Genomic DNA, 23916 nt, shown 5'->3' with positions numbered 1-23916 from the left:
GAAAGGAACTCGAGCCGACTCCTGAAATCTGATTGGCTGACGTTGTATGTGGGGAAATACGTCATGCATAAACATTTAATGATGACGTCAAAATGATGTTTCATTAAGTAAAGGATGTTCTGCTATTGTAAATGACCAAAGTTGGGCGCCGCATTTTGAACCACTTGAGGTGACCATGAAAAAAAACATGGTGAATTCGACGTGCAGTGCAGACGGCTGTTAGCTCACCGCAGTTTTGTAGAGAGTTTGGTGGGTGGTGCTGACACATCTTGTTGTAATTGCATAAAGCACTGAAACGACGTTATAAAAGAAATTTTCAGCTGCATCATCTTTTAGATGATTAATAATGATGACGCAAATTTGCAGCCGCACGATGGTCGTAGATACCCTCCCGTTGCAAATGCTTTGCTCTCATAGAGAAACCATCGATCCGCGCCATCGTTGCCAAACGCAGCAATGCGGTCCGCTAACTCAAGCGGTTGATCTGCGCGAGACGAGGCATTTCAGAGAGCAACAGAAGGAAAAGTTGGGCGAGTTGTAGGTTGTTAACGATGGCTTCGTGGGCGCTGTTTAACACAGAGACAAAGAAAAGAAGAGAAAAAAGGTGGGTAGCACAGCCAGTACCTAACAATAATTGATACTTTGAGACTGCGAGCGTTGTGTTCGAGCATGGACAATGGTGGCTGCGCCGGCGCCTCTTCGTCAGTGCTGGAGCTATTTTGGAAATCTGTCGATTCCTTCTGTTTACGACCAAGTCCTTAAACGTCTTAGTTCCTGCATTTAAGAGCCGCTGATAAGTGAACGTGAGAGGCCATCGGCGCTTATGAACAGCAATGCTACTTTCCGCTCCCATTATGCACCACTGCGAATATATCCGTTGCCGTTCTTGCTCTTCAGCAGAAACTCGCGCAGCCTTTCCGTACGCAGCTGATGCCGAATGTTCGACCGCAAGTATGTCATGACACACTGATACCGCAACGCCTCAACATACTTCACTCGCCTCAATGCAACCCGACGCTTCAGAATCGCGGAATGCACTGCAGCGGCACGGTTCCTGTAGGAGCATCGTCGTTTTTCATACTTGGCGCCAATATATAGTAGCAGACGACAACGCGCTTTTTCTGTCACTTTATTTCTTTTTTACTGAGAATGCGTAACCTGATTGTGTGCTTACTTAACCTGGCACCGTCCCACTGCACACTTGACGCGTACGTCACAGTTTGAACAAAATGGCGAATTGTCGAGAATAGGGCCCCGTACGGGTTTCTTTCACAGTCAACATGTTAATTCATAAGATAATTCGTGTTGTTAACAAGAAAGCCATATGGATTTCGAAGCGTCATTTTTTTTTTTTTTCGACTTTGGTCAGTGACTTTAACTTCATTTCATCGGAATATGTATTTCCGTGTGGCGTTTCAGTAGCATGCGAACACAGGTTAGTTGATTCAACTGCGTGCGTTCGAACTCGAGCTCGCACGTGCAAGTGCCAGCGTGCTCTTTCTTGCTTTCGGTATCTGGAAGCGGTCGCGCCTTTTTGGGCCTGTCCGTTTCTGTATTTCTCCCCGGCTTCGAACTTCCAACGACAGTCACGTTTTGCGAGGGTGGAAGTAAGGATCAAGGCTCGTTTAAATGTGCCGTTAGACAAACAATATACTGCCACTCACGTCAGAATAGTTGCCACAAGCTTGTTCACAACCTAGATTGCGATCGAGTCGAGGCGCAAGCAGGTGGCGGCTTGAACGAGGTGGCTTGTAGCATTTCCCATTTGCGAGCCACTTTTTTGGAGAAAAATTTATTCCGCTCGTTGTAACTTCATGAAAGCCTGTCGAGTGGAATGGCTACGATCTCCACAAAACATTAAGACTTACTCACCACTGTTTGATAATTTAGATCATAAAACCTCAATTTTTTTTTTCTGGTAGTTCGTGAACTCTTGGTCGTTCTTGCTCCACTGAGAGAAAGAGAGCCATCAGTGCAGCGAGCCAAAGGCGAACAATGCATTTATTTGAGGAGGATAACAAGAGAGGCAGAAATGCTAAATCTGTGTAACATATCAGATATATACCCAAGGAAGGCGCAATGGGAGCTTGCATCCTTTGTCTGAATTTCCAAGGCCGCGGGCTTCGCCCATTCATCCGACAATTCTTTATTTTTCCTCCCTTTTTTCTCTTTTCGATGGTCCGCCCCTCAGGTGAGAGAAAACAGGCTGCCGGAAATCTTCACTAAGGACTTCGAGACAGCGAAGCTACAGAATCCCGGAAAGGAGAACGTCGGACGGAGGCATTATCGCCGGTCGTCAGTCCATGACCCAACTTTACCGAACACGATTACTTCAGCGCCACGCCTACACGGTTCGATTGTTTCGCTTCTTACGAAGCGGCTCGCTTTGGCAGATTCGAGTCGGGCGCCTCGCAAAACAGCGGCGGCCTTGTACGCGCTCGCGCAAGGACATCGCGCTTGGCCGCCGCCATCCGGCGACCGGTTCGAAGGCTCGGGCGCGAGGGAACATTCTACGCCCCCGGCGCACGCGCTATCCCATTTCCGAGGCGATCTACCGCGCGCAGGAGTTCAACAACGCACGCTACAGTTTGGTGCGCAATGAATGCTCAGCTGCGCTAGGCCGGCTACTCCTGTACGTACACGCCTTTTATTGTTTTTAATGGGTAGCTAATGGCCGTACTTTTTAAGCAAGGCATGCAGCGTGATGCTCGTAGGCCATAACTAAAAACTTTGGGTTCGAGACGAAAGCATTTCTCAATTGAGTTTAAAGAGTGGTATTGCTAGCACGTTATTTAAGCAAGACGCTAAAACCTCAAAAATATAAACAGTGAGGCGTACCAGCGCCCTTTTTAAAAATCGAATAGTGTGCTTTTTTTTTTCACATCCACCGCGATCATTGCAAACAAATAAAAATGCTGCTCTTCTCTCATGAATCATGATATAGAGCACTACATGTGCTTTCGTGCCGACAGTATTTTGAGCTATGAAATAATACTATCTGCATGTTCAAGCTGTAAATAGCGCTTCGCCTTTGGTTATTTTCACTATTGGCTATCACCAGAGCTGATTATGTAAATATCATAACAATGACTTCCACAGCATGGTCATTGTTTCTTTGAAAAGCCGTGCGCAATTAATATTAAGGTCGAAACTCAACTGGCGGATGCCCCGTTTGTTGTTTTCATTTTATCACTTCGCAACGTGGCTATTTGGCACCAGGTTAGGCACTATATATAGCCCTTACCTTTTGCACGGCGCGTTTCGGCATAATAGCAATTGGTACGCATGCCGCCGTCTTCCACTTCTTCCTTGTGCATAACCTATGCTCACCTGGACAGGCGAGGAGAACTGAAATAGATGACCGCTTGCGGTCCTATTAATCAACCGACTGAGTGAACTTTGTACTTTGGAAGAAACTATTAAGGCGAAAGCCTTTAATGATAAAATTATCAATGATAATTACGGTGCATTTAGTTGATAGTGATAATGAGAGCAAACGTGATGCACCCTGTGCACCAGTAACGCTTAGACTTTCGCATTTTTGCATTGTAGGTTCCACAGTGTTCTCGGAATTTTTTTCCAGCAGTTATTACCTACCACCGCACAGGTACTGCGAGACAGAGTTAAGTCGTCTGGCGCGCAGAATCAATGTACTTGTTGTCAGCTTACGGTCAGCTCAGCAAGAAGCAGTCCCTGCTTATCCCCGTAAACAGTTTCTTGCGGTGCATTGCCTGTTAACGACCAGTGTTTAATTGCTTCTGCCCGTGTACGACGGGCTGTTGAGGCCCGTTTTTCTGTCCTTTATCTGCAAAGCTCCACGCTCTTCTGGATTATTTGTTGAATGTCTGTTAGATCGTTCAAGTGCCTTAAAAGCGCAGCTGTTGCGTTCTTTTCGATATAGCAGTGTGTTGGTTCAGACAGTGGTGCGTTGCAACTATCTATGGGGGGACCGCGCTGCTGTGGAGCGGCACAAATAATGCAGAAAGTCGCTGCAATATCCGCGACTCCTGGCTTTTCTTCCGGTTCTATTTATCGCTAAGAAGAAAAGTCCTAACAAAAGTTGCAGCTTTTGTGATAATTTCATAACACGTGGATATTTCTCATCTTGGAGTTGTGTAGGGCGGCAATTGTTAGCAGAACATTCATTCAGGTTTTCGATAAAATTCTATAGAAACTTTGGGCCACTAAAATGCAATGAGGCGAAAGCCTTTATAGCGTGCTGGTTTTCGAGTCTTTAGCACGATGTTTACTGAGAGTGGTTGCCAATTTGAAACGTCGCTGATTCCTTTTACTGCATCTACTTTTGTATTTCTGTAATGCGTCATTCGAGGAAGCGCCAATTGAAAGGCTCAGCACGGACGCCCAGCGGGGTCAGCTTCGTGAATCACCTGGTAAAGTAATCGGTCATGACCGGACGTGACGTCATGATCACGTTATTCCTGGTTATTAGGCATGACCGGATGTGACATTATGATGGTGTCACGTCTGGCCATGGCAGATGACGTCACCTGGTGGTGACGCCACAGTCGCTCATGAGTGCTGACGTCACTATCATCATCATCAACTGTCAGTTTCATCATCAGAACTATCACTGTCACTATCATCATCATCACTTAATCTCACTATCACTAACTACCACCTTCATTATTGATCATTATCTACCATTAACTAAACTACTTCACTGAAAGCTTTAAAGGTAAATTGAACCCCGTGGAATCTCGCGAAGCGCGCGTGGATGGACAGACAATCATTAGCCTAGAAAGGCTTTCCCCTTAATAACGGTTCTTCAGCGCAACAAAGACGCACACAAAGAAGAGGACAACACGGGCACTTATCACAACTGTATAATCAGGTGACAGCAGCCGATATATACAGCCTTCTCAGCTGATGCGCACGCGTAGAAGGCAGCAAGAAAAACAGCACCAATCTTATCAGTTTAGGCGTGAAAGGAACTTGTGCTGAACTTCGTATAGAAAAATCGACGTGACACTCATACAGCTCGAACCTGAATTTTTGATGTAGAAAAGGCTTCCACTCTTTCTGGATACGTATGTTGTCCGCCTCTACCCAGAATCCTAACATTTCGGAACCGTTGTAGTCGCTTATACTTATTATGTTCAATATCTTCGCATATTCTTTTAGGTAGATCATTCATGCTACGGCCCGTCTGTCCAATGTAGAATTTCCCGCAGGATAACAAAATTTTATAGACGACTGCATAGTGTCGTGTGCCGCGCTAGGAAGTGAAGTTGTGGTGGCGCGTTTAGCACCCCACAACTTCACTGCAATAAATTAGCTTGCCTGCGACTCTTGTGGATGCAACATATCCTTCCACACGACTTTTGTGACGCACTTTCCTAAACGCTGGCCATGTCTACTCTGACAACGAACCTTTTGGCTTTCGCAAGTTATGCGAGGCCTTTTGAGCGAGCTTGCCGAGACGGAGGGGGCAGAGTATACCAACGGTATATTAAACCGATTTGCCACTTTCTTCAGGACATGAGTGACTCCGTGGATGAAAAGTACCATAACTGCCCTCTAATTTCCCCCCATTTCACATCTACTTGAACCAGCCTTCATATTCTTTAGATGCTTTCCCGAACACCAGAGGGATCAACATCAGCTATGAACCAACTAACCCAAACCAATGTATACTTCTTCATCAAATCAAGACAGACTCGGGGAAGCTGGCTTTAAAAAGCCTGTCCAATTGCATATTAAGCCAGCTTGTATCTTATGTACGTACGACTTCCGAAGCGAAGACTCCAAGCAGAGCGTTGCGATGGCCCTTTTCATAACCTTTCAGTGGGCAGAATTATCGGCAGGAGACCACTTTGTGTACGAGAGGAATAAGCCTAGCAAATGTGTCCGCCTAGAAATTTAGGCGTAAATCTAAAACTGAAGTATGTCATTATCCGGTAGTTCAAAATTAAAAATTTTCCCCTTTTTAAAGTTGCTTAAAATCGTCTAAAACACTGTGTACATGGTGATATGCACTGGCGCACAGACGCGCCGCGGCGCACCGACGCTGCCCGCCATTTTTGCGATGCATGTAGCGGACGACCTAGTGCATTGCTGGTGCGGGTCTCGTGTTTGCAGCGCTTTGCAACTCGTGGTGTGTACTGCTGGCCACGGTACCGCGGTGGCGTTCGGCGGTAAAACGTTTTAACAACTGCGCGTTGCAGCGAGTTAGAAAACAACGGTTCATGATGGTGTTCTGTACAGTTTATGGCTGCATGAGTCGGTCACGAAACACACGCAACTATGAAAATTTGCCGCATGTGGAGTTCTTCTCGATATCCAAACCAAGGCAGGGAGGGTGCTCGAAGAAGCTGCACAAGAATGCTAAATTGGGCGAGTTGGTGCATTCGCATTTTAGGAAACGTAGCGCAAAGAAGGCAAGGACAAAAAAGAAGGAAACACACACGAGCGCTTCGTGTGTGTTTCCTTCTTTTTTTGTCCTTGTCTTCTTTGCGCTACGTTTCCTAAAATGCTCGAAGAAGGCAGAGCTTTCGTTAAAGCGGAGGGCTATATGGCTGGAATGAATCAGAGAGGACCCGAGCGATTTGGCGACCCACAGCGTGTGTGGTGCGCCCTTAATAACAGGCGAGCGAAATATCTGGAGAAAGCCTTCGAATTTGGAGCTCCTACATGGTGTTTCGAACTCTAATTGACGACCTGCGTACTACATGGATGAGGGGCACCCTGACTGGACGCCGCGTTTAAACTTAGACTACAAGACGACCGAGCTTTTTTTGGGAGGCTGCAAATGAAAGGTGTGTATCAGAATTTCGGACCGAAATTTGGAAGGAATGAGAAGGGAGGGGGAAGGCAGCAATCGAGCCGCTGAGCAGCTTTACAAACCGGATGGTGTTTAAATATTCGCCTGAAAGAACATCAGAAGACACCGTCAGATATGTCAAAACACTGCACTGAGTGCGGAAAGAATAAAAAAAAGGAACGAAAGGAGATTTTTGAGAAAATCGAGGTACTGTACCGGTATCGCGATCAGCGCATAAGGGAGAGTATGGAAGCTTTTTTCATCAACAAAAAAAATATATATAATAATAATAATAATAAGCACGTGCATTAGTCAGCCCTCCATTACGTTGCATGACTCTGAGACCTTGTTCTTAGACGACACTTGACGTGCCTTAGCTCATCATGCAATTAGCCTCCTATACAGTGTAATCTTATGTTGATTACCTCTTGTGTTTACTGAACATGCGCTGCGTTTCTAGGCGTTTTATATATGTGTCTTCCTTGTAAATAAATTTTAGTTGCGAGACAGTGCTTGTGTTGTGTACTTCCTCGACCGTCGTCTCTGTTCGCGCTGTATATTTGCCCCTCAATGTGATAATCTCTGCTGTGACTTCAGCTTCTGTTATGGGCTTGTCAGCTCTCGGTTATCTAGTCCCGAGTATGTTGGAGGTGGCTTGGATGATGCTGTTTCGAACATAATTGCATATGAGTTTCATAAAGAAGTATTCTTTTGAGCCCTCAAAAGTATGCTTTATATTCCGTTGGTTTATGCCCAAGCGGGTTTTGGATCAACCCGTTTCTGTCGGGCCTAGAGTCACTGGAAAATTTCAGAGTACCGCATTCGTTTTCCGCGCGCCGCCGGCTCGCCTACTGGCTGATGCCCGTCACGTGACCTCGCGTCGCCGTATCCCTTCCAAGCGGGCGCGCGGAATACGTGTCGTGTGCTGCAGATACTCTTTTTTCGATTGTTTCTCGCAATGTACACGTGAGGTTACGTTGTGCTTTTGGGTGTGGCACCAGGCCTGAGTTAGGAAAGGTGTGTTCGCTGTGCCTGAACGAAAAAAAGTGATCTGCATTGTCAGAGCAAGAACGTTAGCAGACGACGGACAATGAAGAGGAGGACACACACGTCTGCTAGCGTTCTTTCTCTGACAACGAATAACCAACTCGCCCAGCAACATACCCTGATCTGCATTGGTGGTCAATGTGGCTTCACAGAACCGACCGGCGAAAATTCGTGCCATCAAGGAACACCCTCTTGTGCGAGATACGCTAGTTTATTGGTTTCAAATTATTTTCGTTTAGCCGCAAAAGAAGCGTAGGAAATACTCAACGTGAACATGGTGCGTCGATCGCAACATGTGTTTACCTCCCAGCACAGGAACATGCAGCATCAGTTTTGCTTGCGAAATTTGGCAAAAGCTACCCTCACAGTAAGGTAAATATCTAGCCAGCTGGCAGCTCCAGATACATCTATATTCAGTTATGCGAAATCACACACTCTACTCGTGTATGAATGCGTATGGGCGCGTGTTAGTGTGCGGATCGATGACCGCCCGCATCTCTTCCTTTTTTATTTTTATTGTTAATGTAAACGTACAGTCGTGGACAAAAGTGGTATATTCCACGCGAATCGCAACGATTGCATTTTTTCAGTATAAAAAAAAATGTGCCACACAAAATTGCTCGGACTAGATGAAAAGTATACCAAGGAGGGTACGTTATGAACATCTCAGAAATAACTGCTTCTCTGTCGGAAAAATATGACGGGCAGTTTTCTCGCAACGCGTGGAATATACCACTTTTGTCCACGGGGGTACATAAAGCTTTATGCACATATTTATTAGTTATTTATTTCTAGTTGCACGTTAAAGAAACCCAAGTAGTGGAAATTTCCGGAGCTCTCCACTGCGGTGAGTCTGAGTCGCTTCAGGATGTTAAAAAACTAAACCAACCAACCATATTTATTGTGTGCTCGCAGCTGGCGACTTCTGGACAATGTGTGTCAACCATCAATGTACAATGTAGATGCCATTTCAATTTTTGACGGCAGTTAATGAACGAGGTTCTGGCAAATCGGCGGCACAAGGCGTACGGCGATGAAACATCAGGCGACACCGTAAAACAATGAAAAGTACAATATTCGCAACCGCGCGGTGGTAGCGATGATATAGTAAGCCATGTTTTTTTTTTTTTTTTTCACGCTGAAAATGGGCGAGACCAGTGCTTTAGTTTTCCTTCACTTAACGACGGCGCAGCAAAAAAAAAAAAAAAATGTTCGCGCAAAACAATATGCTTCAACAAATTAAGCCTGCTTGGCGTTCCTGGCGCAGCGACGGCGATACTACGTTGTATACTATTTTGTTAACGCTATCTCGGCGAACCTGCTGCTTCACTTTATGCTGCTCATACAAAGCGATTCATCGTTTCAGAGCGTGATAACGATCTGCACCTCGCTCCGTATTTTACCTTGTCCGGCCCCGCGGCGCCGACGGACGGCATTCTCCACGACTTAACAATATATACACACGTTCCTGCGACCTTTGCTAACATGCTATTTCACACTCGGTCATTTTATAATGTTGCAACACCCCAGCACTGCGCGTAGAAAACAAGTCGATTCAAAGGGCTGAGGACTATAGCAATAGCAGGCGACCTGCAGTTTTCGCCGATCTACCCAGGCACCTATTTTTCCCATCGATTGCTGACTACGGTATTAAAGTTAGCGACCGCACAATCAGTGTTGGCACTGTTCTGAATAAGCGTGCCAGAGCGTTCCCGCTTTGCTGAGTTTAAGAACACGTTCAAAGCCTACGAATGCGGACACTCGCCGTTTAGACTCCAGCCGGGCCCGGCGGTCTGGAAGGGAAATGGCGCCCGCGGGCATCTTTGCGGTACTCTGAAAATTTTTCAGTGACTCTAGTCGGGCCGAGATGGCCGCTACACTTTGCGTCGAGAAAGCGAACCACGTGCATGTGGGAGAGGAGGAAGAGGATGAATGCGCAAGCACGGGCCGGTCTTCTGCTGCTGCCCGGTTAGGGTTTAGATTGGTTCGGTCTGTGGAGTTAAACGTCCCAAAGCAACTCAGGCTATGAGAGACGCCATAGCGGAGGACTCAGAAATTTCGACCACCTGTTGTTCATTAACGTGTACTGAAGTCGCACAGCACACGGTCTCCTTGCTGTTCACCTGCACAGAAAAGCGGCCGCCGACGCCGGGATTCGATCCCGCATCCTTGGGAACAGTAGTCGAGCGCCCTAACCACTGGGCTACCCCGGCGGAGCGATTAGGGTTTTGTCAGTCAGGCTGACTCAACCTGACTCGACGGTCATTTAGCTTTCATAGGGACAGAACACTAGAACTTCGGCATCAAATATTTTTCCCCGCAATGGAAAGATTGCTATCTAAAGTGTTCGGTTCCATTGCGGTTTTGGAAAAGCTGTAGACAATTTTTACCGATAATTTTTTTTTATCAGAGCATGCGCCGTTTTTTTACGTAGCCCGATGCTGGAAACCGTGAGCAGCGACTGCGATGACGTCTGGTGGTCGACAAAAAACACGAAGCGAAAACATGTAAATTTCACGCACCGGACAGTAATTCTACATATTTAGTGTAGAGTAGCATCCATTTGAGTATCGATCCATAATGAAGGCTCTTAACAGTAACGTACGCCTCGGGCGAAAGTTTTAGTGGGCTCCATCGCCGCTTCATCCAAGAAATTCAGAACACTGTGGAATCATCTAGTGACAAAAGCTGGAGGCATACCATTCGTGATGCGAATAAAGTGGGGGTTTTTATTTAAGGGTACACTGGAGAGAGCGCAAAATATGACAAACATTCCTAGAAGAAAAAAGAACAGTGTGCATTTATGAAAATCAGTTATGTTTTCATAAGATGTGGTCCCGTGGTGTACTACGATGATAATGACAGCGTTCCCCTGTAAGGTGTCGCCTCAGTTTTTTTATGCGATTTTGAATGGCAAATTAAAACTGTAAAGGCTTGTTTTTTGATACTGTAGTGCTCGATCTGTGCTATATTACGCAAAACCTTTTCATTCCTACAATTATCTCGTAACGTATTTTACTAGTGTTCTGTCTCTTCAAAGGGCCCATGAACTATTTACTAAAGTTATAAAACGCGCACCCTTTACACAGCGCAAAAATGTTCAAGCCAGCTTTATTAGCACCGAACATATAGTCGATTTAAAATGAAGCTCCTCCTCCCCCCCCCCCCCCCCTTTATTCAACCCACACCGGCACGAGACAAAAAAAAAAAAAAAAAAAAAAAAAAGCTGCGACGGCGCCCCACCCACGCCGATCCCTCCCGCGTTACTTCGATGCGTTCAATGAACGGGCGCGCCCAGAGTCCCCGCTGACGTCGGTGGGGAGGTTTAGGCGCGGAGATGTGTCGTCCCAAGCGGTTGCGAGCGGTCGCCAAGAACACTTTTTAAAGATTCTTTCCAAATTATTGTCTCCAAGCAAAGTTTTCCAATTTGGCTCGAATACTCACGAAGACCGCCTTATTGGTTTCTTGCGTTAGAATTTTACCGCAAATAGCATTTCAGAGGCCCTTTGACCTCCTTGGTTTAGCTCGACACCTTAGCGTATACATGAGCCCGAGAGCGGGTTTTCAGCCCGATCGGCCGACTCGACCCGCTTTTCGGGTTCATGTAAACCCCCTGTGTGCTATAAACAGCACTGAAGTTGAGGTTGTTGCTAGCTGCAGGTGGGGGAATATCATCATCATCATCATCATCATCATCATCATCATCATCATCATCATCATCATCATCATCATCATCAGCCTGACTATACCCACTGCAGGGCGAAGGCCTCTCCCATATTTCTCCTCTTAACCTGGTTCTGTGCTAGCTGCATCCACTTGACCCCTGCGAACTTCTTAATCTCATCCGCCCACCTAACTTTCTGCCGCCCCCTGCTACGCTTTCCTTCCCTTGGAATCCAGTTTGTTACCCTAAGCGACCATCGGTTATCCTCTCTTCGCACTACATGTCCTGCCCATGTCCATATCTTCTTCTTAATTTCCACTAGAATGTCGGTAACTAGAGTTATTTCACTGACCCACTCTGCACGCTTCCTATCTCTTAATGTTACCCCTACCATTTTTCGTTCCATAGCCTTCTGGGTTGTCCTCAACTTAAGCAGAACTCTCTTGGTTAGCCTCCACGTTTCAGCGCCATAGGTGAGTACAGGTAAGATGCAACTGTTATATACTTTCCTGTTTAGCGATACCGGTAAGCTGCTAGACACAATCTGCGAGTGCTTGCCAAGTGCGCTCCATCCCAATCTTATTCTTCTTGGTATTTCCTTTTCATGGTCCGGATCTGCGGTTACTACCTGTCCTAAGTAGACATATTCGCCTACTACTTCCAGTACTTCGCTACCTAATGTAAACTGCTATTCCTTCCCGAGGCTGTTGAACATTACCTTAGTCTTCTGCATATTGATTTTCAAGCCTACCTTTCCACTTTTCCTGTCTAGGTCATCAATCATTATTTGCAGTTCATCCCCCGAGTTGCTTAGCAAGGCAAGTCATCAGCAAATCGCAGATTACTGAGGTATTCTTCATCTACCCTTATCCCTAACTGTTCCCATTCCAAGTCTCTGAATACTTCCTCTAAGCAAGCTGTGAATAGTACTGGGGAGATTGTGTCTCCTTGCCTAACACCTTTCTTTATGGGAATTTTGTTACTTTCTTTATGCAGAACTATGGTTGCTGTGCAGCCACTATATATATCTTCCAGCACTTTCACTTACGGCTCGTCTACCCCCTGATTTCGCAATGCCTGCATCACCGCCGAGGTTTCAACTGAGTCAAATGCTTTCTTGTAATTAATGAATGCTATGTATAAGGGCTGGTTATATTCCGAGCATTTTTCTATCACCTGATTGATGGTATGGATATGATCGAGAGTAGGGTACCGTTTCCGAAACCCTGCTTGATCCTTTGCTTTATTGAAGTCTAAGGTTGTCCTGATTCTATTAGCGATTACCTTAGTAAATACCTTATATGTAACAGACAGTAAGCTGATTGGTCTGTAAATTTTAAGGTCCTTAAAGTCCCCTTTCTTATGGATGAGGATAATGTTTGCATTCTTCTATGGTTCCGGTACCGTCGATAACACCAGGCACTGCGTATACAGGGTGGCTAGGTTTTCTAGTACGATATTCCCCCCGTCCTTCAGAAAATCTGTAGTTATCTGATCCTCTCCAGCTGACTTCCCCCTTTTCATAGTTTCTAATGCTTTCTTGACCTCGTCCTTCGTCACTGGTGGAACGTTTGACTGTTTTTCCCTACCGCCAATCTCATTACGGTCCTGACTACTTTGGCTACTGCAGAGATTTGTATAGAACTGCTCGGCTACTTTGACTATCTTATCCATATTTGTGATGACGTTGCCCGCCTTGTCCCTTATCGCATACATCTGGTTTTTGCCTATGCCCAATTTCTTCTTTACCGCTTTAAGGCTTTCATCGTTCTTTACAGCATGCTGAAGTTTCTCCATGTTATACTTCCTTATATCGGCCACTTTGCGCTTATTGATTAGCTTTGATATCTCGGCCAATTCGATCCGGTCTGTTGGATTGGAAGCTTTCATACTCTGGCGTTTCTTGATCAAATATTTCGTCTCCTTAGACAGCTTACCGGTATTCTCTCTAACTATCCTACCGCCTACTTCTACCGCGCACTCAGTAATGATATCTCTGAAATTATTCTTCCTTGCTTCTAGGGTAATGTCGCCATCCTCGGTTAGAGCTGAATACCTATTCTGTAGCGAGATCCCGAACTGTTTTGCCCTCCCCCTCACCGCTAATTCGTTGATGGGTTTCTTTCTTACTAATCTGTTGCGTTCCTTCTTCAGATTTAGGCTAATTCGGGACCTCACCATCCTGTGGTCACTGCATCACACTTTCCCGATTACCTCTACATCTTGCATAATGGCGGGGGTTGAACACAGTATGAAGTAAATTTCATTTTTAGTTTCCCCATTAGGACTTCTCCACGTCCATTTTCGATTCTTCCATTTGCTGGAGAAGGTATTCATGATTCTTCAGTTATTGCGCTCTGCCGACTCAACTAGTAACTCCCCCCTGCTATTCCTAGAACCAATGCCATAGTCACCTACTGCCTTGTCTCCTGCCTGCTTTTTCCCTACCTTGGCATTGAGGTCACCCATTAGTACAGTATACTGCGTCTTTACTTTTCGCATTGTCGATTCTACATCTTCGAAGAAGCTTTTAACTGCCTGGTCATCATAACTACATGTAGGTGCATAGGCCTGTACAACCTTCAGTTTATACCGCTTATTAAGCCGAATTACGATGCCTGCAACCCTCTCATTAATACTATAGAATTCATCGATATTACCCGCTATATACTTATTGACAAGGAAACCTACTCCTAGTTCTCGCCTCTCCGGTAAACCTCGACAACACAATACATGCCCATCCTTCAGTACAGTATATGCCTCATTCGGCCTCCTAACCTCACTAAGCCCTATGACATCCCATTTCATGCCCTCTAGTTCCTCTAACAGCACTGCTAAACTAGCTTCACTAGCTAGGGTTCTAGCATTAAACGTTGCCAGGGTCAGTTTCCAATGGCGGCCTGTCCAGCGGAGCCAGAAGTTCTTAGCACCCCCTGCTGCGTCAGAGGTCTGACCGCCGCCGTGGTCAGGTGTTCCGCAGCCGCTGGTGACTGAGGGCTGGGGTTTTGTGGAGCTTATCATGAGAGGTTACGGCCAATTACTGCACCAGGGTGGCCAACTCCTGTTCTGGTGAGGGAGTGTGTTCTCGGAGGTGTTCATCGGCATTAGGTCGCATCCCAAACCTGTTTATGCAATTCCATCGACACGCGAATTTTTTTTCTTTTTTTTTCTTTTTTTTTTTAATCCGGTGGAGAATTGCGCGGCACCGTGATTTGAACCCCGGTCCTCTTGTATGCGAGGCGGATGTTCTACCGCTACGCCACCGCTGCTCTATCTATGCCCCACTGTATATAGAGTCCACAGGTCAATCACATAAACACAATCACACACAATAGCTAATAGTCACTCCTCACCATCTGGAGTCCAGATCCGACTCCTCAAGTGAACTGTGTCTTCTTGAGGAAATCGAACAATACACGCCTTTCCGCAGTTTACACTGGACAGCACATAACATAATTTTCTATATCCCCACTCACACCACATGTGGAATATAGCGGAAACAATGCCAGGCCCGTCTTACGCATCCACGTAGGAGCTGTTTGCGAGCAGAGCCGGCGCGAACGCGATTCAGTAGAGTGGCTTGGGGATAATTTTAGTCCTTTGGTCACACGTGGTATGTGAGATGAACTCCACAGGGGACTGTAAAGGCCGCTTTCTAGTGTTGCTTTAGCACCATATAGATACATTTGCCAAGGGCGGACTCCAAACACTTTCCGAAAAAAAAAAAAATTAAAACCGAACTGCGTGGAACAGCAGTTAAAAACAATTGTGGAATTATCTAAGTATTTAATAGTATATGGTGGGCTATGTGACGATTACCGCCTCAAAGCGACATGAGCTATCAGGAACGCGTAGTGAAAGGCTCTAGGCTGATTCCGACCTGCCGGACTTCTTTAATGTGCGCAGGCATAACACAGTATACAGAATCCTTGCGTTTCAATTGCTTCCATCCGCGACCGGGACCGGACGCGCATTCTCAGGCGTAGCAGGCGAGCGCCATAACCACTGAGCTGCTGAGACAGGTTGGACATCAGCTTGTTCATGACAGCAAATATGTATTCAAGAAAAACAAACATACATTGGTAATGCTTGTCAGTATACAGCTATGCTTCGCTTAAGTTATCCTCTAGTTGTCCTAGTCGTAGGTCAGATGGCGGAGAATTAATTGATATTGACTGCAAACGAACATCATGCTCAATCCCTGTGACAAGCAATCTAGAAATTGTATGAATTTTATTAACCATAAAAGGCAGAAAACTCATAATTGGTGCATGTTATCGACCTCCGACGAGAGATCAAGCTTTTGTCAATTATCTCATTTGCGTGCGGTTTCCTGGTTCTCCTATTTTTCTACTAGGTAATTATAACTATTCAAATATTTCTTGGGAGGTGGATGGTCCCAGAAATAGTACCGATTCAGAATCTATATCATTTACCTATCTGTGCTCAGCTTTTCATTTCTCTCAACTGATCACACAACCTAGAAGATGCACTAGTCATTCTGAGAACATACTTGACATTATCTTAACAACGTGTTCTGATTCAATTTCAAATATAAATATTTTTCCTGGATTTATCGAGTATTCACTACATTTATACTGGGTCTTCCAGTTCCACGTACTCTTAAAAAAAATTGAGATTGTTAGAAATTATGGCCGTGGAAATTACGAAGCAATTAATTTTGAATCACTATTTTTTTTTTGTAATGTATTTCTGCACGGTTTTGGGAATCGCAGGCTGCAGGTAAACTAGCATATGTTCAAAAACAATTTAGCCGAAATTATATTGAAGGATACATTCTCATACGGGTAATTAAAACCATGGTAAATATGGTTTCCCAAAGCTCTCGCAAAACTAGCCAATAAAAAGCTGTGTTTGAATCGCATATCTAAAACGTCTAACTTGTCAGAACGTTGGCATCTACCGACTCGCAAATATTGCTTATACTCGCGCTTTACGCGAATCCAAACACTTATTATTTAAACATACCCTCCTCAATCTCCACAATCTAATCATAGACAGTCCTCGCGAGCTGTAAAACGTCCTGACAGCGATGGTGTTATTAACTGTAGTGATGGTGTGCCGTTAGCTGATGAACAGTGTGCCTTTGCATTCAATGATTTTTTTTTTTTTTTTTGCAATTTCATTCTCCAGTCATACATACGAACCGAAGCCCTATTTTGACATTTATTTGTATTCACCAATGCCTCCTATTACTGCTAAACCATTGGGTGAGCAAAAACTTATTCACAACTGGAAACTTTCTTCTGCCTCTGGTCCTGATGAAATCAGCTGAAAATTTTTTAAAAACACTAAATATTACTCTTCCACCATTTTTAACAAAACGTTTCGAACAGTCCTTATCCATGTGCTTGGTACCTGATGGTCGGAGGCTGGTTCTCAAACATAAAAAAGGTGACAAGCTTGTTTTAATAAATACCACCCCATTTCGTTAACCAGCATTGCTTCCAAAATTCTTCTTAGCATCCCGAATTTCGCTGTCCCTCTCGATTATCATTCGTTCTTCCATTCATTGAGAAAGCACTACTATGCAGCTGGAATCATTCACCCATTTTTCTTACAGCGTCCTCGACCGAAGAGGTATTGTTGACAGTATATTTTCTATTTCTCTAAGGCTTTTGACAAGGTATCTCGCAGTCTACTTATTTACAAATTAAATTAACTAAACCTAGATCCTAATGTTCCTTCATGGTTGAGAAGTTCCATTACTAATCACTACCAATATGCAATAGTTAACTAAAACTACTAAAATCATAATACCCTGTCCATTCTGGTGTGCCCCAAGGCTCCGTTCTCATTTCTTTACTATTTCTAATTTATTTCAATGACTTACCCGTCAGACTCCAATCATGCGTTGGCCTTTTTCCAGAAGACTGCGTTATTTATCGAGAAATAGCTAATTCTTATGATAAAGACAACCTCCAATCGGACTTTAACTCAATAACTCATGGTGTAAATACTGGCTAATAATTCTTAACTCTAAAAAAATTGCACGTGTCACGTACTAACTCTCAGGTTTCATCTTATCACCTGCAGAATTTCCCGCCTAAAATATTTGGATGTATTTATCTCTTCTAACCTATCATGACAGCCGCACATCAACAATAACTATCAATGCTAATCGGTCGTTAGGCTATTTGAAACGTAATTTTCCAAACAACCCTTCTCCCCTTAAACTTCACCTTTATAAAATATTTACCCATACCAAACTTGAATATGCGGCTTCTGTATGGTATTTCGGCCTTGATTTTCTAATAACCTCAGTCGAAGCCATTCAGAATCAATCTGCACGTTGCATACTCAGTAATTAGTACCATACCGCCAGCACAGAAAACATGAAAAACACCTTGCACCTCCCTGCTCTCTCCTCTCTCACTGATATGTCAGATACTCCGATTACGCCGGCTACATAAAATATGCTATATCATAGTACACTTCACGGCCATTTCCTTCAGCGTCCCTTTTACACATCACCTCGTGTGGACCATCGTCATAAAACTGGATCCTCAATGTGTCGCACCAATTCTTTTTACAATTGATTCCTCCCGCGATCAATTAATCATTGAAACTACCTTCCTGCGGCGCTAGTGTTTATAACAGATATAAGGTTGTTTAAAAAAAAATTGTATTGCTCATTATGGTGCTCCTAATTCTTCATTTTACACTCTTGATTGTTGTGTCGTTGCTATCAAAACATGCTTTGTAAGACATAACTTGTCAGGCCATTGCGGCGATAAAAAGCAGCTGCATGCCACCTCGCCTGTTGACTGCGTGTTATCCAGTGGCTGAAAAACATCCCGAGAACAGGGGCCCTATTCTCGACAATTCGCCATTTTGTTCAAATTGTGACGTACGCGTGACGTGCGCAGTAGGACGGTGCCAGGTTACGTAAGCACACAATCGGGTTACGCATTCTGAAGAAAAAGATAAACAAAGCGGCAGAAAAAAGCGCGCTGTCGTCTGCTACTATATATTGGCGCCTAGTATGAAAAACGACGGTGCTCCTGCAGGAACCGACACGCTGCGGTGCATTAGGTGATTCGGAAGCCTCGGGTTGCAGTGAGGCGAGTGAAGTATGTTGTGGCGTTGCGGTATTAGTGTGTCATGACATACTTGCGGTCGAACATTCGGCATCAGCTACGCACGGAAAGGCTGCGCGAGTTTCAGCTGAAGATCAAGAACAGCAACAGAATATTCGCAGTGGTGCAAAATGGGAGCGGAAAGTAGCATTGCTGTTCATAAATGCCGATATGACCTCTCATATTCACTTAGCGGCTTGTAAATGCAGGAACTAAAACGTTTAAGGACTTGGTCGTAAACAGAAGGAATCGACAGATTTCCAAAGTAGCACCAGCACTGACGAAGAGGCGCCGGCGCAGCCGGTAATGTCCATCTCTGCGGACAACGCTCGCAGTATTAAAGTATCAATTACTGTTGGGTACTGGCTGTGCTACCCACCTTTTTCGAAAAGCCTCGATGGTTATGCTACCGTCAGGTCGCCAAGTCTGCTTAAGTTTCTATCATATTGTGTCGGCTTGAGTTGTATAGAGCGCGGAAAGCAGCGCAGAGAGAGAGATGGAGGGAGTGAGAAAGAGAGAGTCTTCCACACACGCACACACGCGAAGTGGAAGGCATACGCTTGGCCTTACACTTAGTCGGTATGAAGCTAGGGCAACGTTGGCTAGGGCGGCGCTGTGCGCGCGTATTCCTTACTGTCGAAACGGTAAAATGCAAATCAATAAAGGGAGATAATTTTCAGGCTATATTAAAAAAAAAAAAAGCAATCAGCACAAAATGTCACTCAACTGCATCATATGATTAGAGCGTATCGTTATACGTGATCCGGAGTACTTATTTTTTTTTCTCAAAAATAAGCAAATGGTGAGCCCGCATGCATAATAAAAGAAAACTTTATATATGAAACATGTCACATGTGGCAAGTAAACATGTGCCATGCACATGGAACATACATTCCTTTATTAAAATAGAAGCTGTGAGTATTTTGCTTGATTTTCCCATCGTGGAAAAGCTGTTCAATTCATTAATATTGCAGTGAGTGCATAGTGCAAGGCAAAAAAGTCTGTGTTTAGCGCCGACGTTTAAGAAGGTTTTTGGTGGTCCTTCGCTGCCTGTCGCGCGAAGTTCCTGCACAGCCATCGAACCACATGACACCTCACGTTATACTCACGAACCGATCAGACAAGTAATTAGAAAGCATCGCAGTGCTCTCTGAATTTCATTATGGTTTGGTGGACGCTGTTTAATACAGAGACAAGAGCGCCCAAAAAACCATCATGAACAACCTACAACTCGTCCAACTTCTCCTTCTGTTGCTCTCTGAAATGCCTCATCTCGCGCAGATCAACCGCTTGAGTTAGCGGGCCGCAAACTGCGCTTGGTATCGACGGCGCGGATCGATGGTTTCTCTAGGAGGACAAAGCATTTGCAACGGGAGGGTAGCTACGACCCTTGTGCGGCTGTAAATTTGCGTCATCATTATTAACCCGCTAAAAGATGACGCAGATGGAAAGTTCCCTTATGTCGTCGTTTCAGTGCTTTCTGCAATTACAACTAGATGTGTCAGCACCACCTACCAAACTCGCTACCAAACTGCGGTGAGCTAACAGTCGCCTTCACTGCACGTCGAATTCGCAATGTTTTTTTCGCGGACGCCTCAAGTGGTTCAAAATGCGGCGCCCAACTTTGGTCATTTACAGCAATGGCAGAACATCCTTTGCGTAATGAAACGTCATTTTGACGTCACCATTAAATGTTTATGCATGACGTATTTCCCGCCACACAACTCTAGCCAATCAGATTTCAGGAGTCGGCTCTTGACAGTGGGCGGTTCATTTCACCCCATTCGTAATACAAGCGTAAGTGCTTCCCTTTCTATCATATATACCTCTGTTTTCCCTCCACAGTTACTTATATATACCCTCCATGCATCATGAATACCGCTGCTAAAAATCCGTTTTCACGCTCACATCATTTTTACGTCACCGCAAAAAGCCATTTCGACACGCCGAAATTTTGCGCCACAAATTTGAAACACGTGAATGTTCTGAGAACTAATCAGAGAAACAAAATGGCGCCGAACGGCGTCCATGTGTGTCGCGAATAGGGCCCCAGTGCAGAATCAGCACTGAGGAATGCGTAAGCCTAAGCGTTGCTGTACTGACCGCGAGATGTGTCAGCGGGATTCCGCGAGTGACAAATACTGAGCCTTTCCTTTCCTGTAGATCAATTATAGAACGCCGGTGAACTTTGATGCGTTCAGCGCAACGCTGGTTGTGTTCGACAAGGGGCGCGCGATGTATCGTGTGCAAGCAGCAACGCTGAGGCTTTCGTTCTCTGCTGAAACACGTGACCGGATGTTGAGAACCGAAACCGGAAGTTGGCTGGCGGCAATATTGGCTCCTAATTACACTCTTAATTGACTCTAATCAATTACATAATTAACCCAAATCAACAATTTTGTCACTTGCACACTTTTCCTTGACGCTCTATCCGATGGTACCATTTTTTTGTTTCTCGATATAACAACTGCTCCTCTTTTACAGCTCCGACAAGGTCATGCCTATGCGAAACCCGCCTACATAGCCATATAATGCTTGCGCATTGATAAACACCAGCATATGAAGTGCTGTCTTTTGTGCTACTGCGTAAGATACAACAGTGGCGACGAAGATGAGATCTACGTTGATACAGAAGTAGCACAGCTCGACAGCGCGAGCCCCTAGGCGCCGAACAGCAACATAGTGTTGCGGGGCGGCAAGCCGATGAAGACAGGAAACAGAACATGATCGATGGCGATGGTAGATGACGTTTTAATGAATGATTGCGGACTTAGTGCGAGCGCGCCTGCCCATGCCATTGCCCGCTTCTTCTTCTTCGGCTAACCCGGGGCCACCGAGCGATCGTCCCGATCGGTGAACGAAGAAGTCAAAGTTGATCAGATTTATGACATGACGGTGATCTTGTGCGGACCAGTGAAGAAAGAAGGGAACGGCTTGCCGCTATGATGATCAATGAACCCTGGCCCGAAGCTTTCGTTGAACTGGTCTCCAGGATTTGATGGTTGGGTCCGAATCTTTCGTTGAACTGGTCTCCAGGATTTGATGGTTGGGTCCTAGGCACGCATCAAATGGCACAGGCGGGGGCGATGTCTTCATCTGTAGTGTTGTATCGGGTCGGTCGGATCCTTCGGTCAGGTCTTTCATGCGCTGTCTTGTGATGTGTGCTTGCACGTGTTCGTGGCGTCTCGGGTCGGTGGGTTCCTAAAGTTGGGCTACTTGTGTTTCTCCGTGTCTTTTGGTCAGGGTGGCGGTCTGGGCGGGGGGTGGAGAACGGCAATGTGGCGTCGGGTCCGGCAGGCTGGGGAACAGCCAAGTGATGCGTCGTCCCAGGAACCCGCTGCCGACGGCGCAAGATGACGCAGGGCGCCGAAGCTCCGGGCCAGGATGACGAGTGATGATGATGCGTACCCCGCGCCTCAAACCAAATGTTACGGGGCGGCAAGCCGATGAAGACAGGAGACAGAACATGATCGATGGCGATGGTAGATGACGTTTTAATGAATGATGGCGGACTTAGTGCGAGCGCGCCTGCCCATGCCATTGCCCGCATCTTCTTCTTCGGCCGTAACAATAGCTACGTTTAGTCACGTCGACCAGTTCACCGAGGACTTCGATTCCTACTTCTGAGCGCTTTCAACATGTTCTAAAAGCTAACAAGGTGAGAGATGACTTGAAAGTAGCGACTTTTGTGACTGCCATGGGGCAAGAAGACTTATCGGACGCTCAAAAACTTATTTCTGGCTCCCGTGAAGGCGAGAAAGGCTGCGATCACCTGGTGGAGGTGATAAAGGAGCACTACTCTCCAAAACAGATGGTAATAGCAGTGCTGTTCTGTTTTCACTGCCGAACTCAACAAGTGAACGAGACAGTGGAAGCATCCGCTGTTGAATGAAGAGGCTGCCCGCGACCTGCGAATCTGGGAAATTTCTGGATGAAGCATTGCGGGACTGTTTTATAGCTGGCCTGACAGAGCTCCTAAAGAAAAGCACGCTGACGTTTGCAGCTGCCTGCGATTTTGCCAAAAGAATCGAACTGACCTGTACAGAGACGAGAAATTTTCAGACCGCTTTTAATAAACAGCAGGAGGATGTGAACACTTCAAGACGGGGCACAGCGAGTTGGAAGCCCGTACCTGGAGCACGAGGCAAAGCGGCAGCACTAGCGGAACCAGCACAGTTTTGAAGCAAAGTTCGCGGTTGTCCCCGTTGCAGATCCGCCCACGCTGAACCAGCCTTCCCGTTCAGGAAAAAAATAGAGGGTCTAATGACGAAAGCCTACCCTTCCTCTTCTATCATTTGCCTCTCATTGTTTGCCTTTTATCGACGTTCGTTGCAGAGCTACATATAATTATAATTGGCTTACAGGAAAGGAAAGGCGCACTATCTGTCACACTTTCTCCGACAAGTGTGCGTTTGGACGGTACACCATCGCTCCTGTCGTGTGGCGTTCCTTGGCGCGCGTTGAAGTGTGGGATTGTAGATGGCAGGAACAGTAGACAAAATGAGACTTCTGGTTGGTCGCTTCGAATTTGGTGGCTGGTGACGTCACTTCTCTGTTGACCAATCAGATACGCCACTCGCGCGGACAGCTTCTGTCGACGACAATATGAGCCTTTCGCCTTAATACCGCTGCTGCGCCTTCAAGCAGGTGGGGCATTTGGCGAGGAACTACTGCCCAGCACCGTCTCATTCCGTGCGAGCCCTGGATGAGAGTACAGGCCAAGAAACAATGATGGAAGATGATGACAACCTTGCACTGCATAGTGTTGTTTCTTGTGACAATCGCCGTAGCTACACTGTGAATGTTCATGTGACCGGTGGATTTCGAAGCTACAATTGTTACAGATGCATCTGTTTCCATTGTTCCAGAGAGTGTTTATTAGAAGTACTGGTCAGCCCTGCCTGTAAGCATGTTGCAGACCCAAACTGAAAAATAACGGGGGCTTTCCGTTACTCATTGTCGGGAAGTTAGATGTCTCTGTTGAGCATAATGCCAAACGGTTACTCTGCTTCTAATTATCGTGCGTACTTCAAAAAGATGCGAGACTTTGTTGTTGAGTCGCGATTGGCTGGAAGCTTTGAATTTAGACTGGATGAGCATGCGCGGCATTAGTGTGGACAAAGTAGCTGTCCTAGTAGAAAAATACTCAGAAGTATTTGAGCCTGCATTAGGATCAATAATCAGCGTTCCGGTGAAGCTGCTGTTGAAAGATTCAAGTACACCTGTCTTCTGTAAGCGCCGACCTGTCCCCTTTGCGTTACGCGAGGCAGTAGCAAACGAGTTGCAGTGCTTGGTGCAATCAGGAGTGCTATTTCAAGTCCATC

General features: G+C 45.7%; 1 protein-coding gene across 2 annotated transcripts in view; it reads left to right on the top strand.

Annotated features, from left to right (window-relative positions):
- The window catches only part of LOC146203319 (alpha-tocopherol transfer protein-like), a 51308-nt gene that overhangs the window by 9985 nt on the left and 17407 nt on the right, over positions 1–23916 (top strand). Inside the window, exon 1 of one of the 2 annotated variants that reach the window (XM_084588672.1) lies at positions 2418–2632. The exons of the other annotated variant lie outside the window; for it this stretch is intronic. The gene's annotated coding sequence lies outside the window, so the exon portion shown is untranslated. Of the gene's footprint in view, positions 1–2417; positions 2633–23916 lie in introns of those variants that run through there. 2 annotated transcript variants of the gene reach the window in all.

Source organism: Amblyomma maculatum, chromosome 1 (assembly GCF_055883805.1).
Source record: "Amblyomma maculatum isolate TAMU_Amacu chromosome 1, ASM5588380v1, whole genome shotgun sequence".
NCBI classification, from domain to species: domain Eukaryota; kingdom Metazoa; phylum Arthropoda; class Arachnida; order Ixodida; family Ixodidae; genus Amblyomma; species Amblyomma maculatum.
The sequence above is the reverse complement of the archived record's forward strand: the minus strand, read 5'-3'. Positions and strand labels throughout refer to the sequence as shown.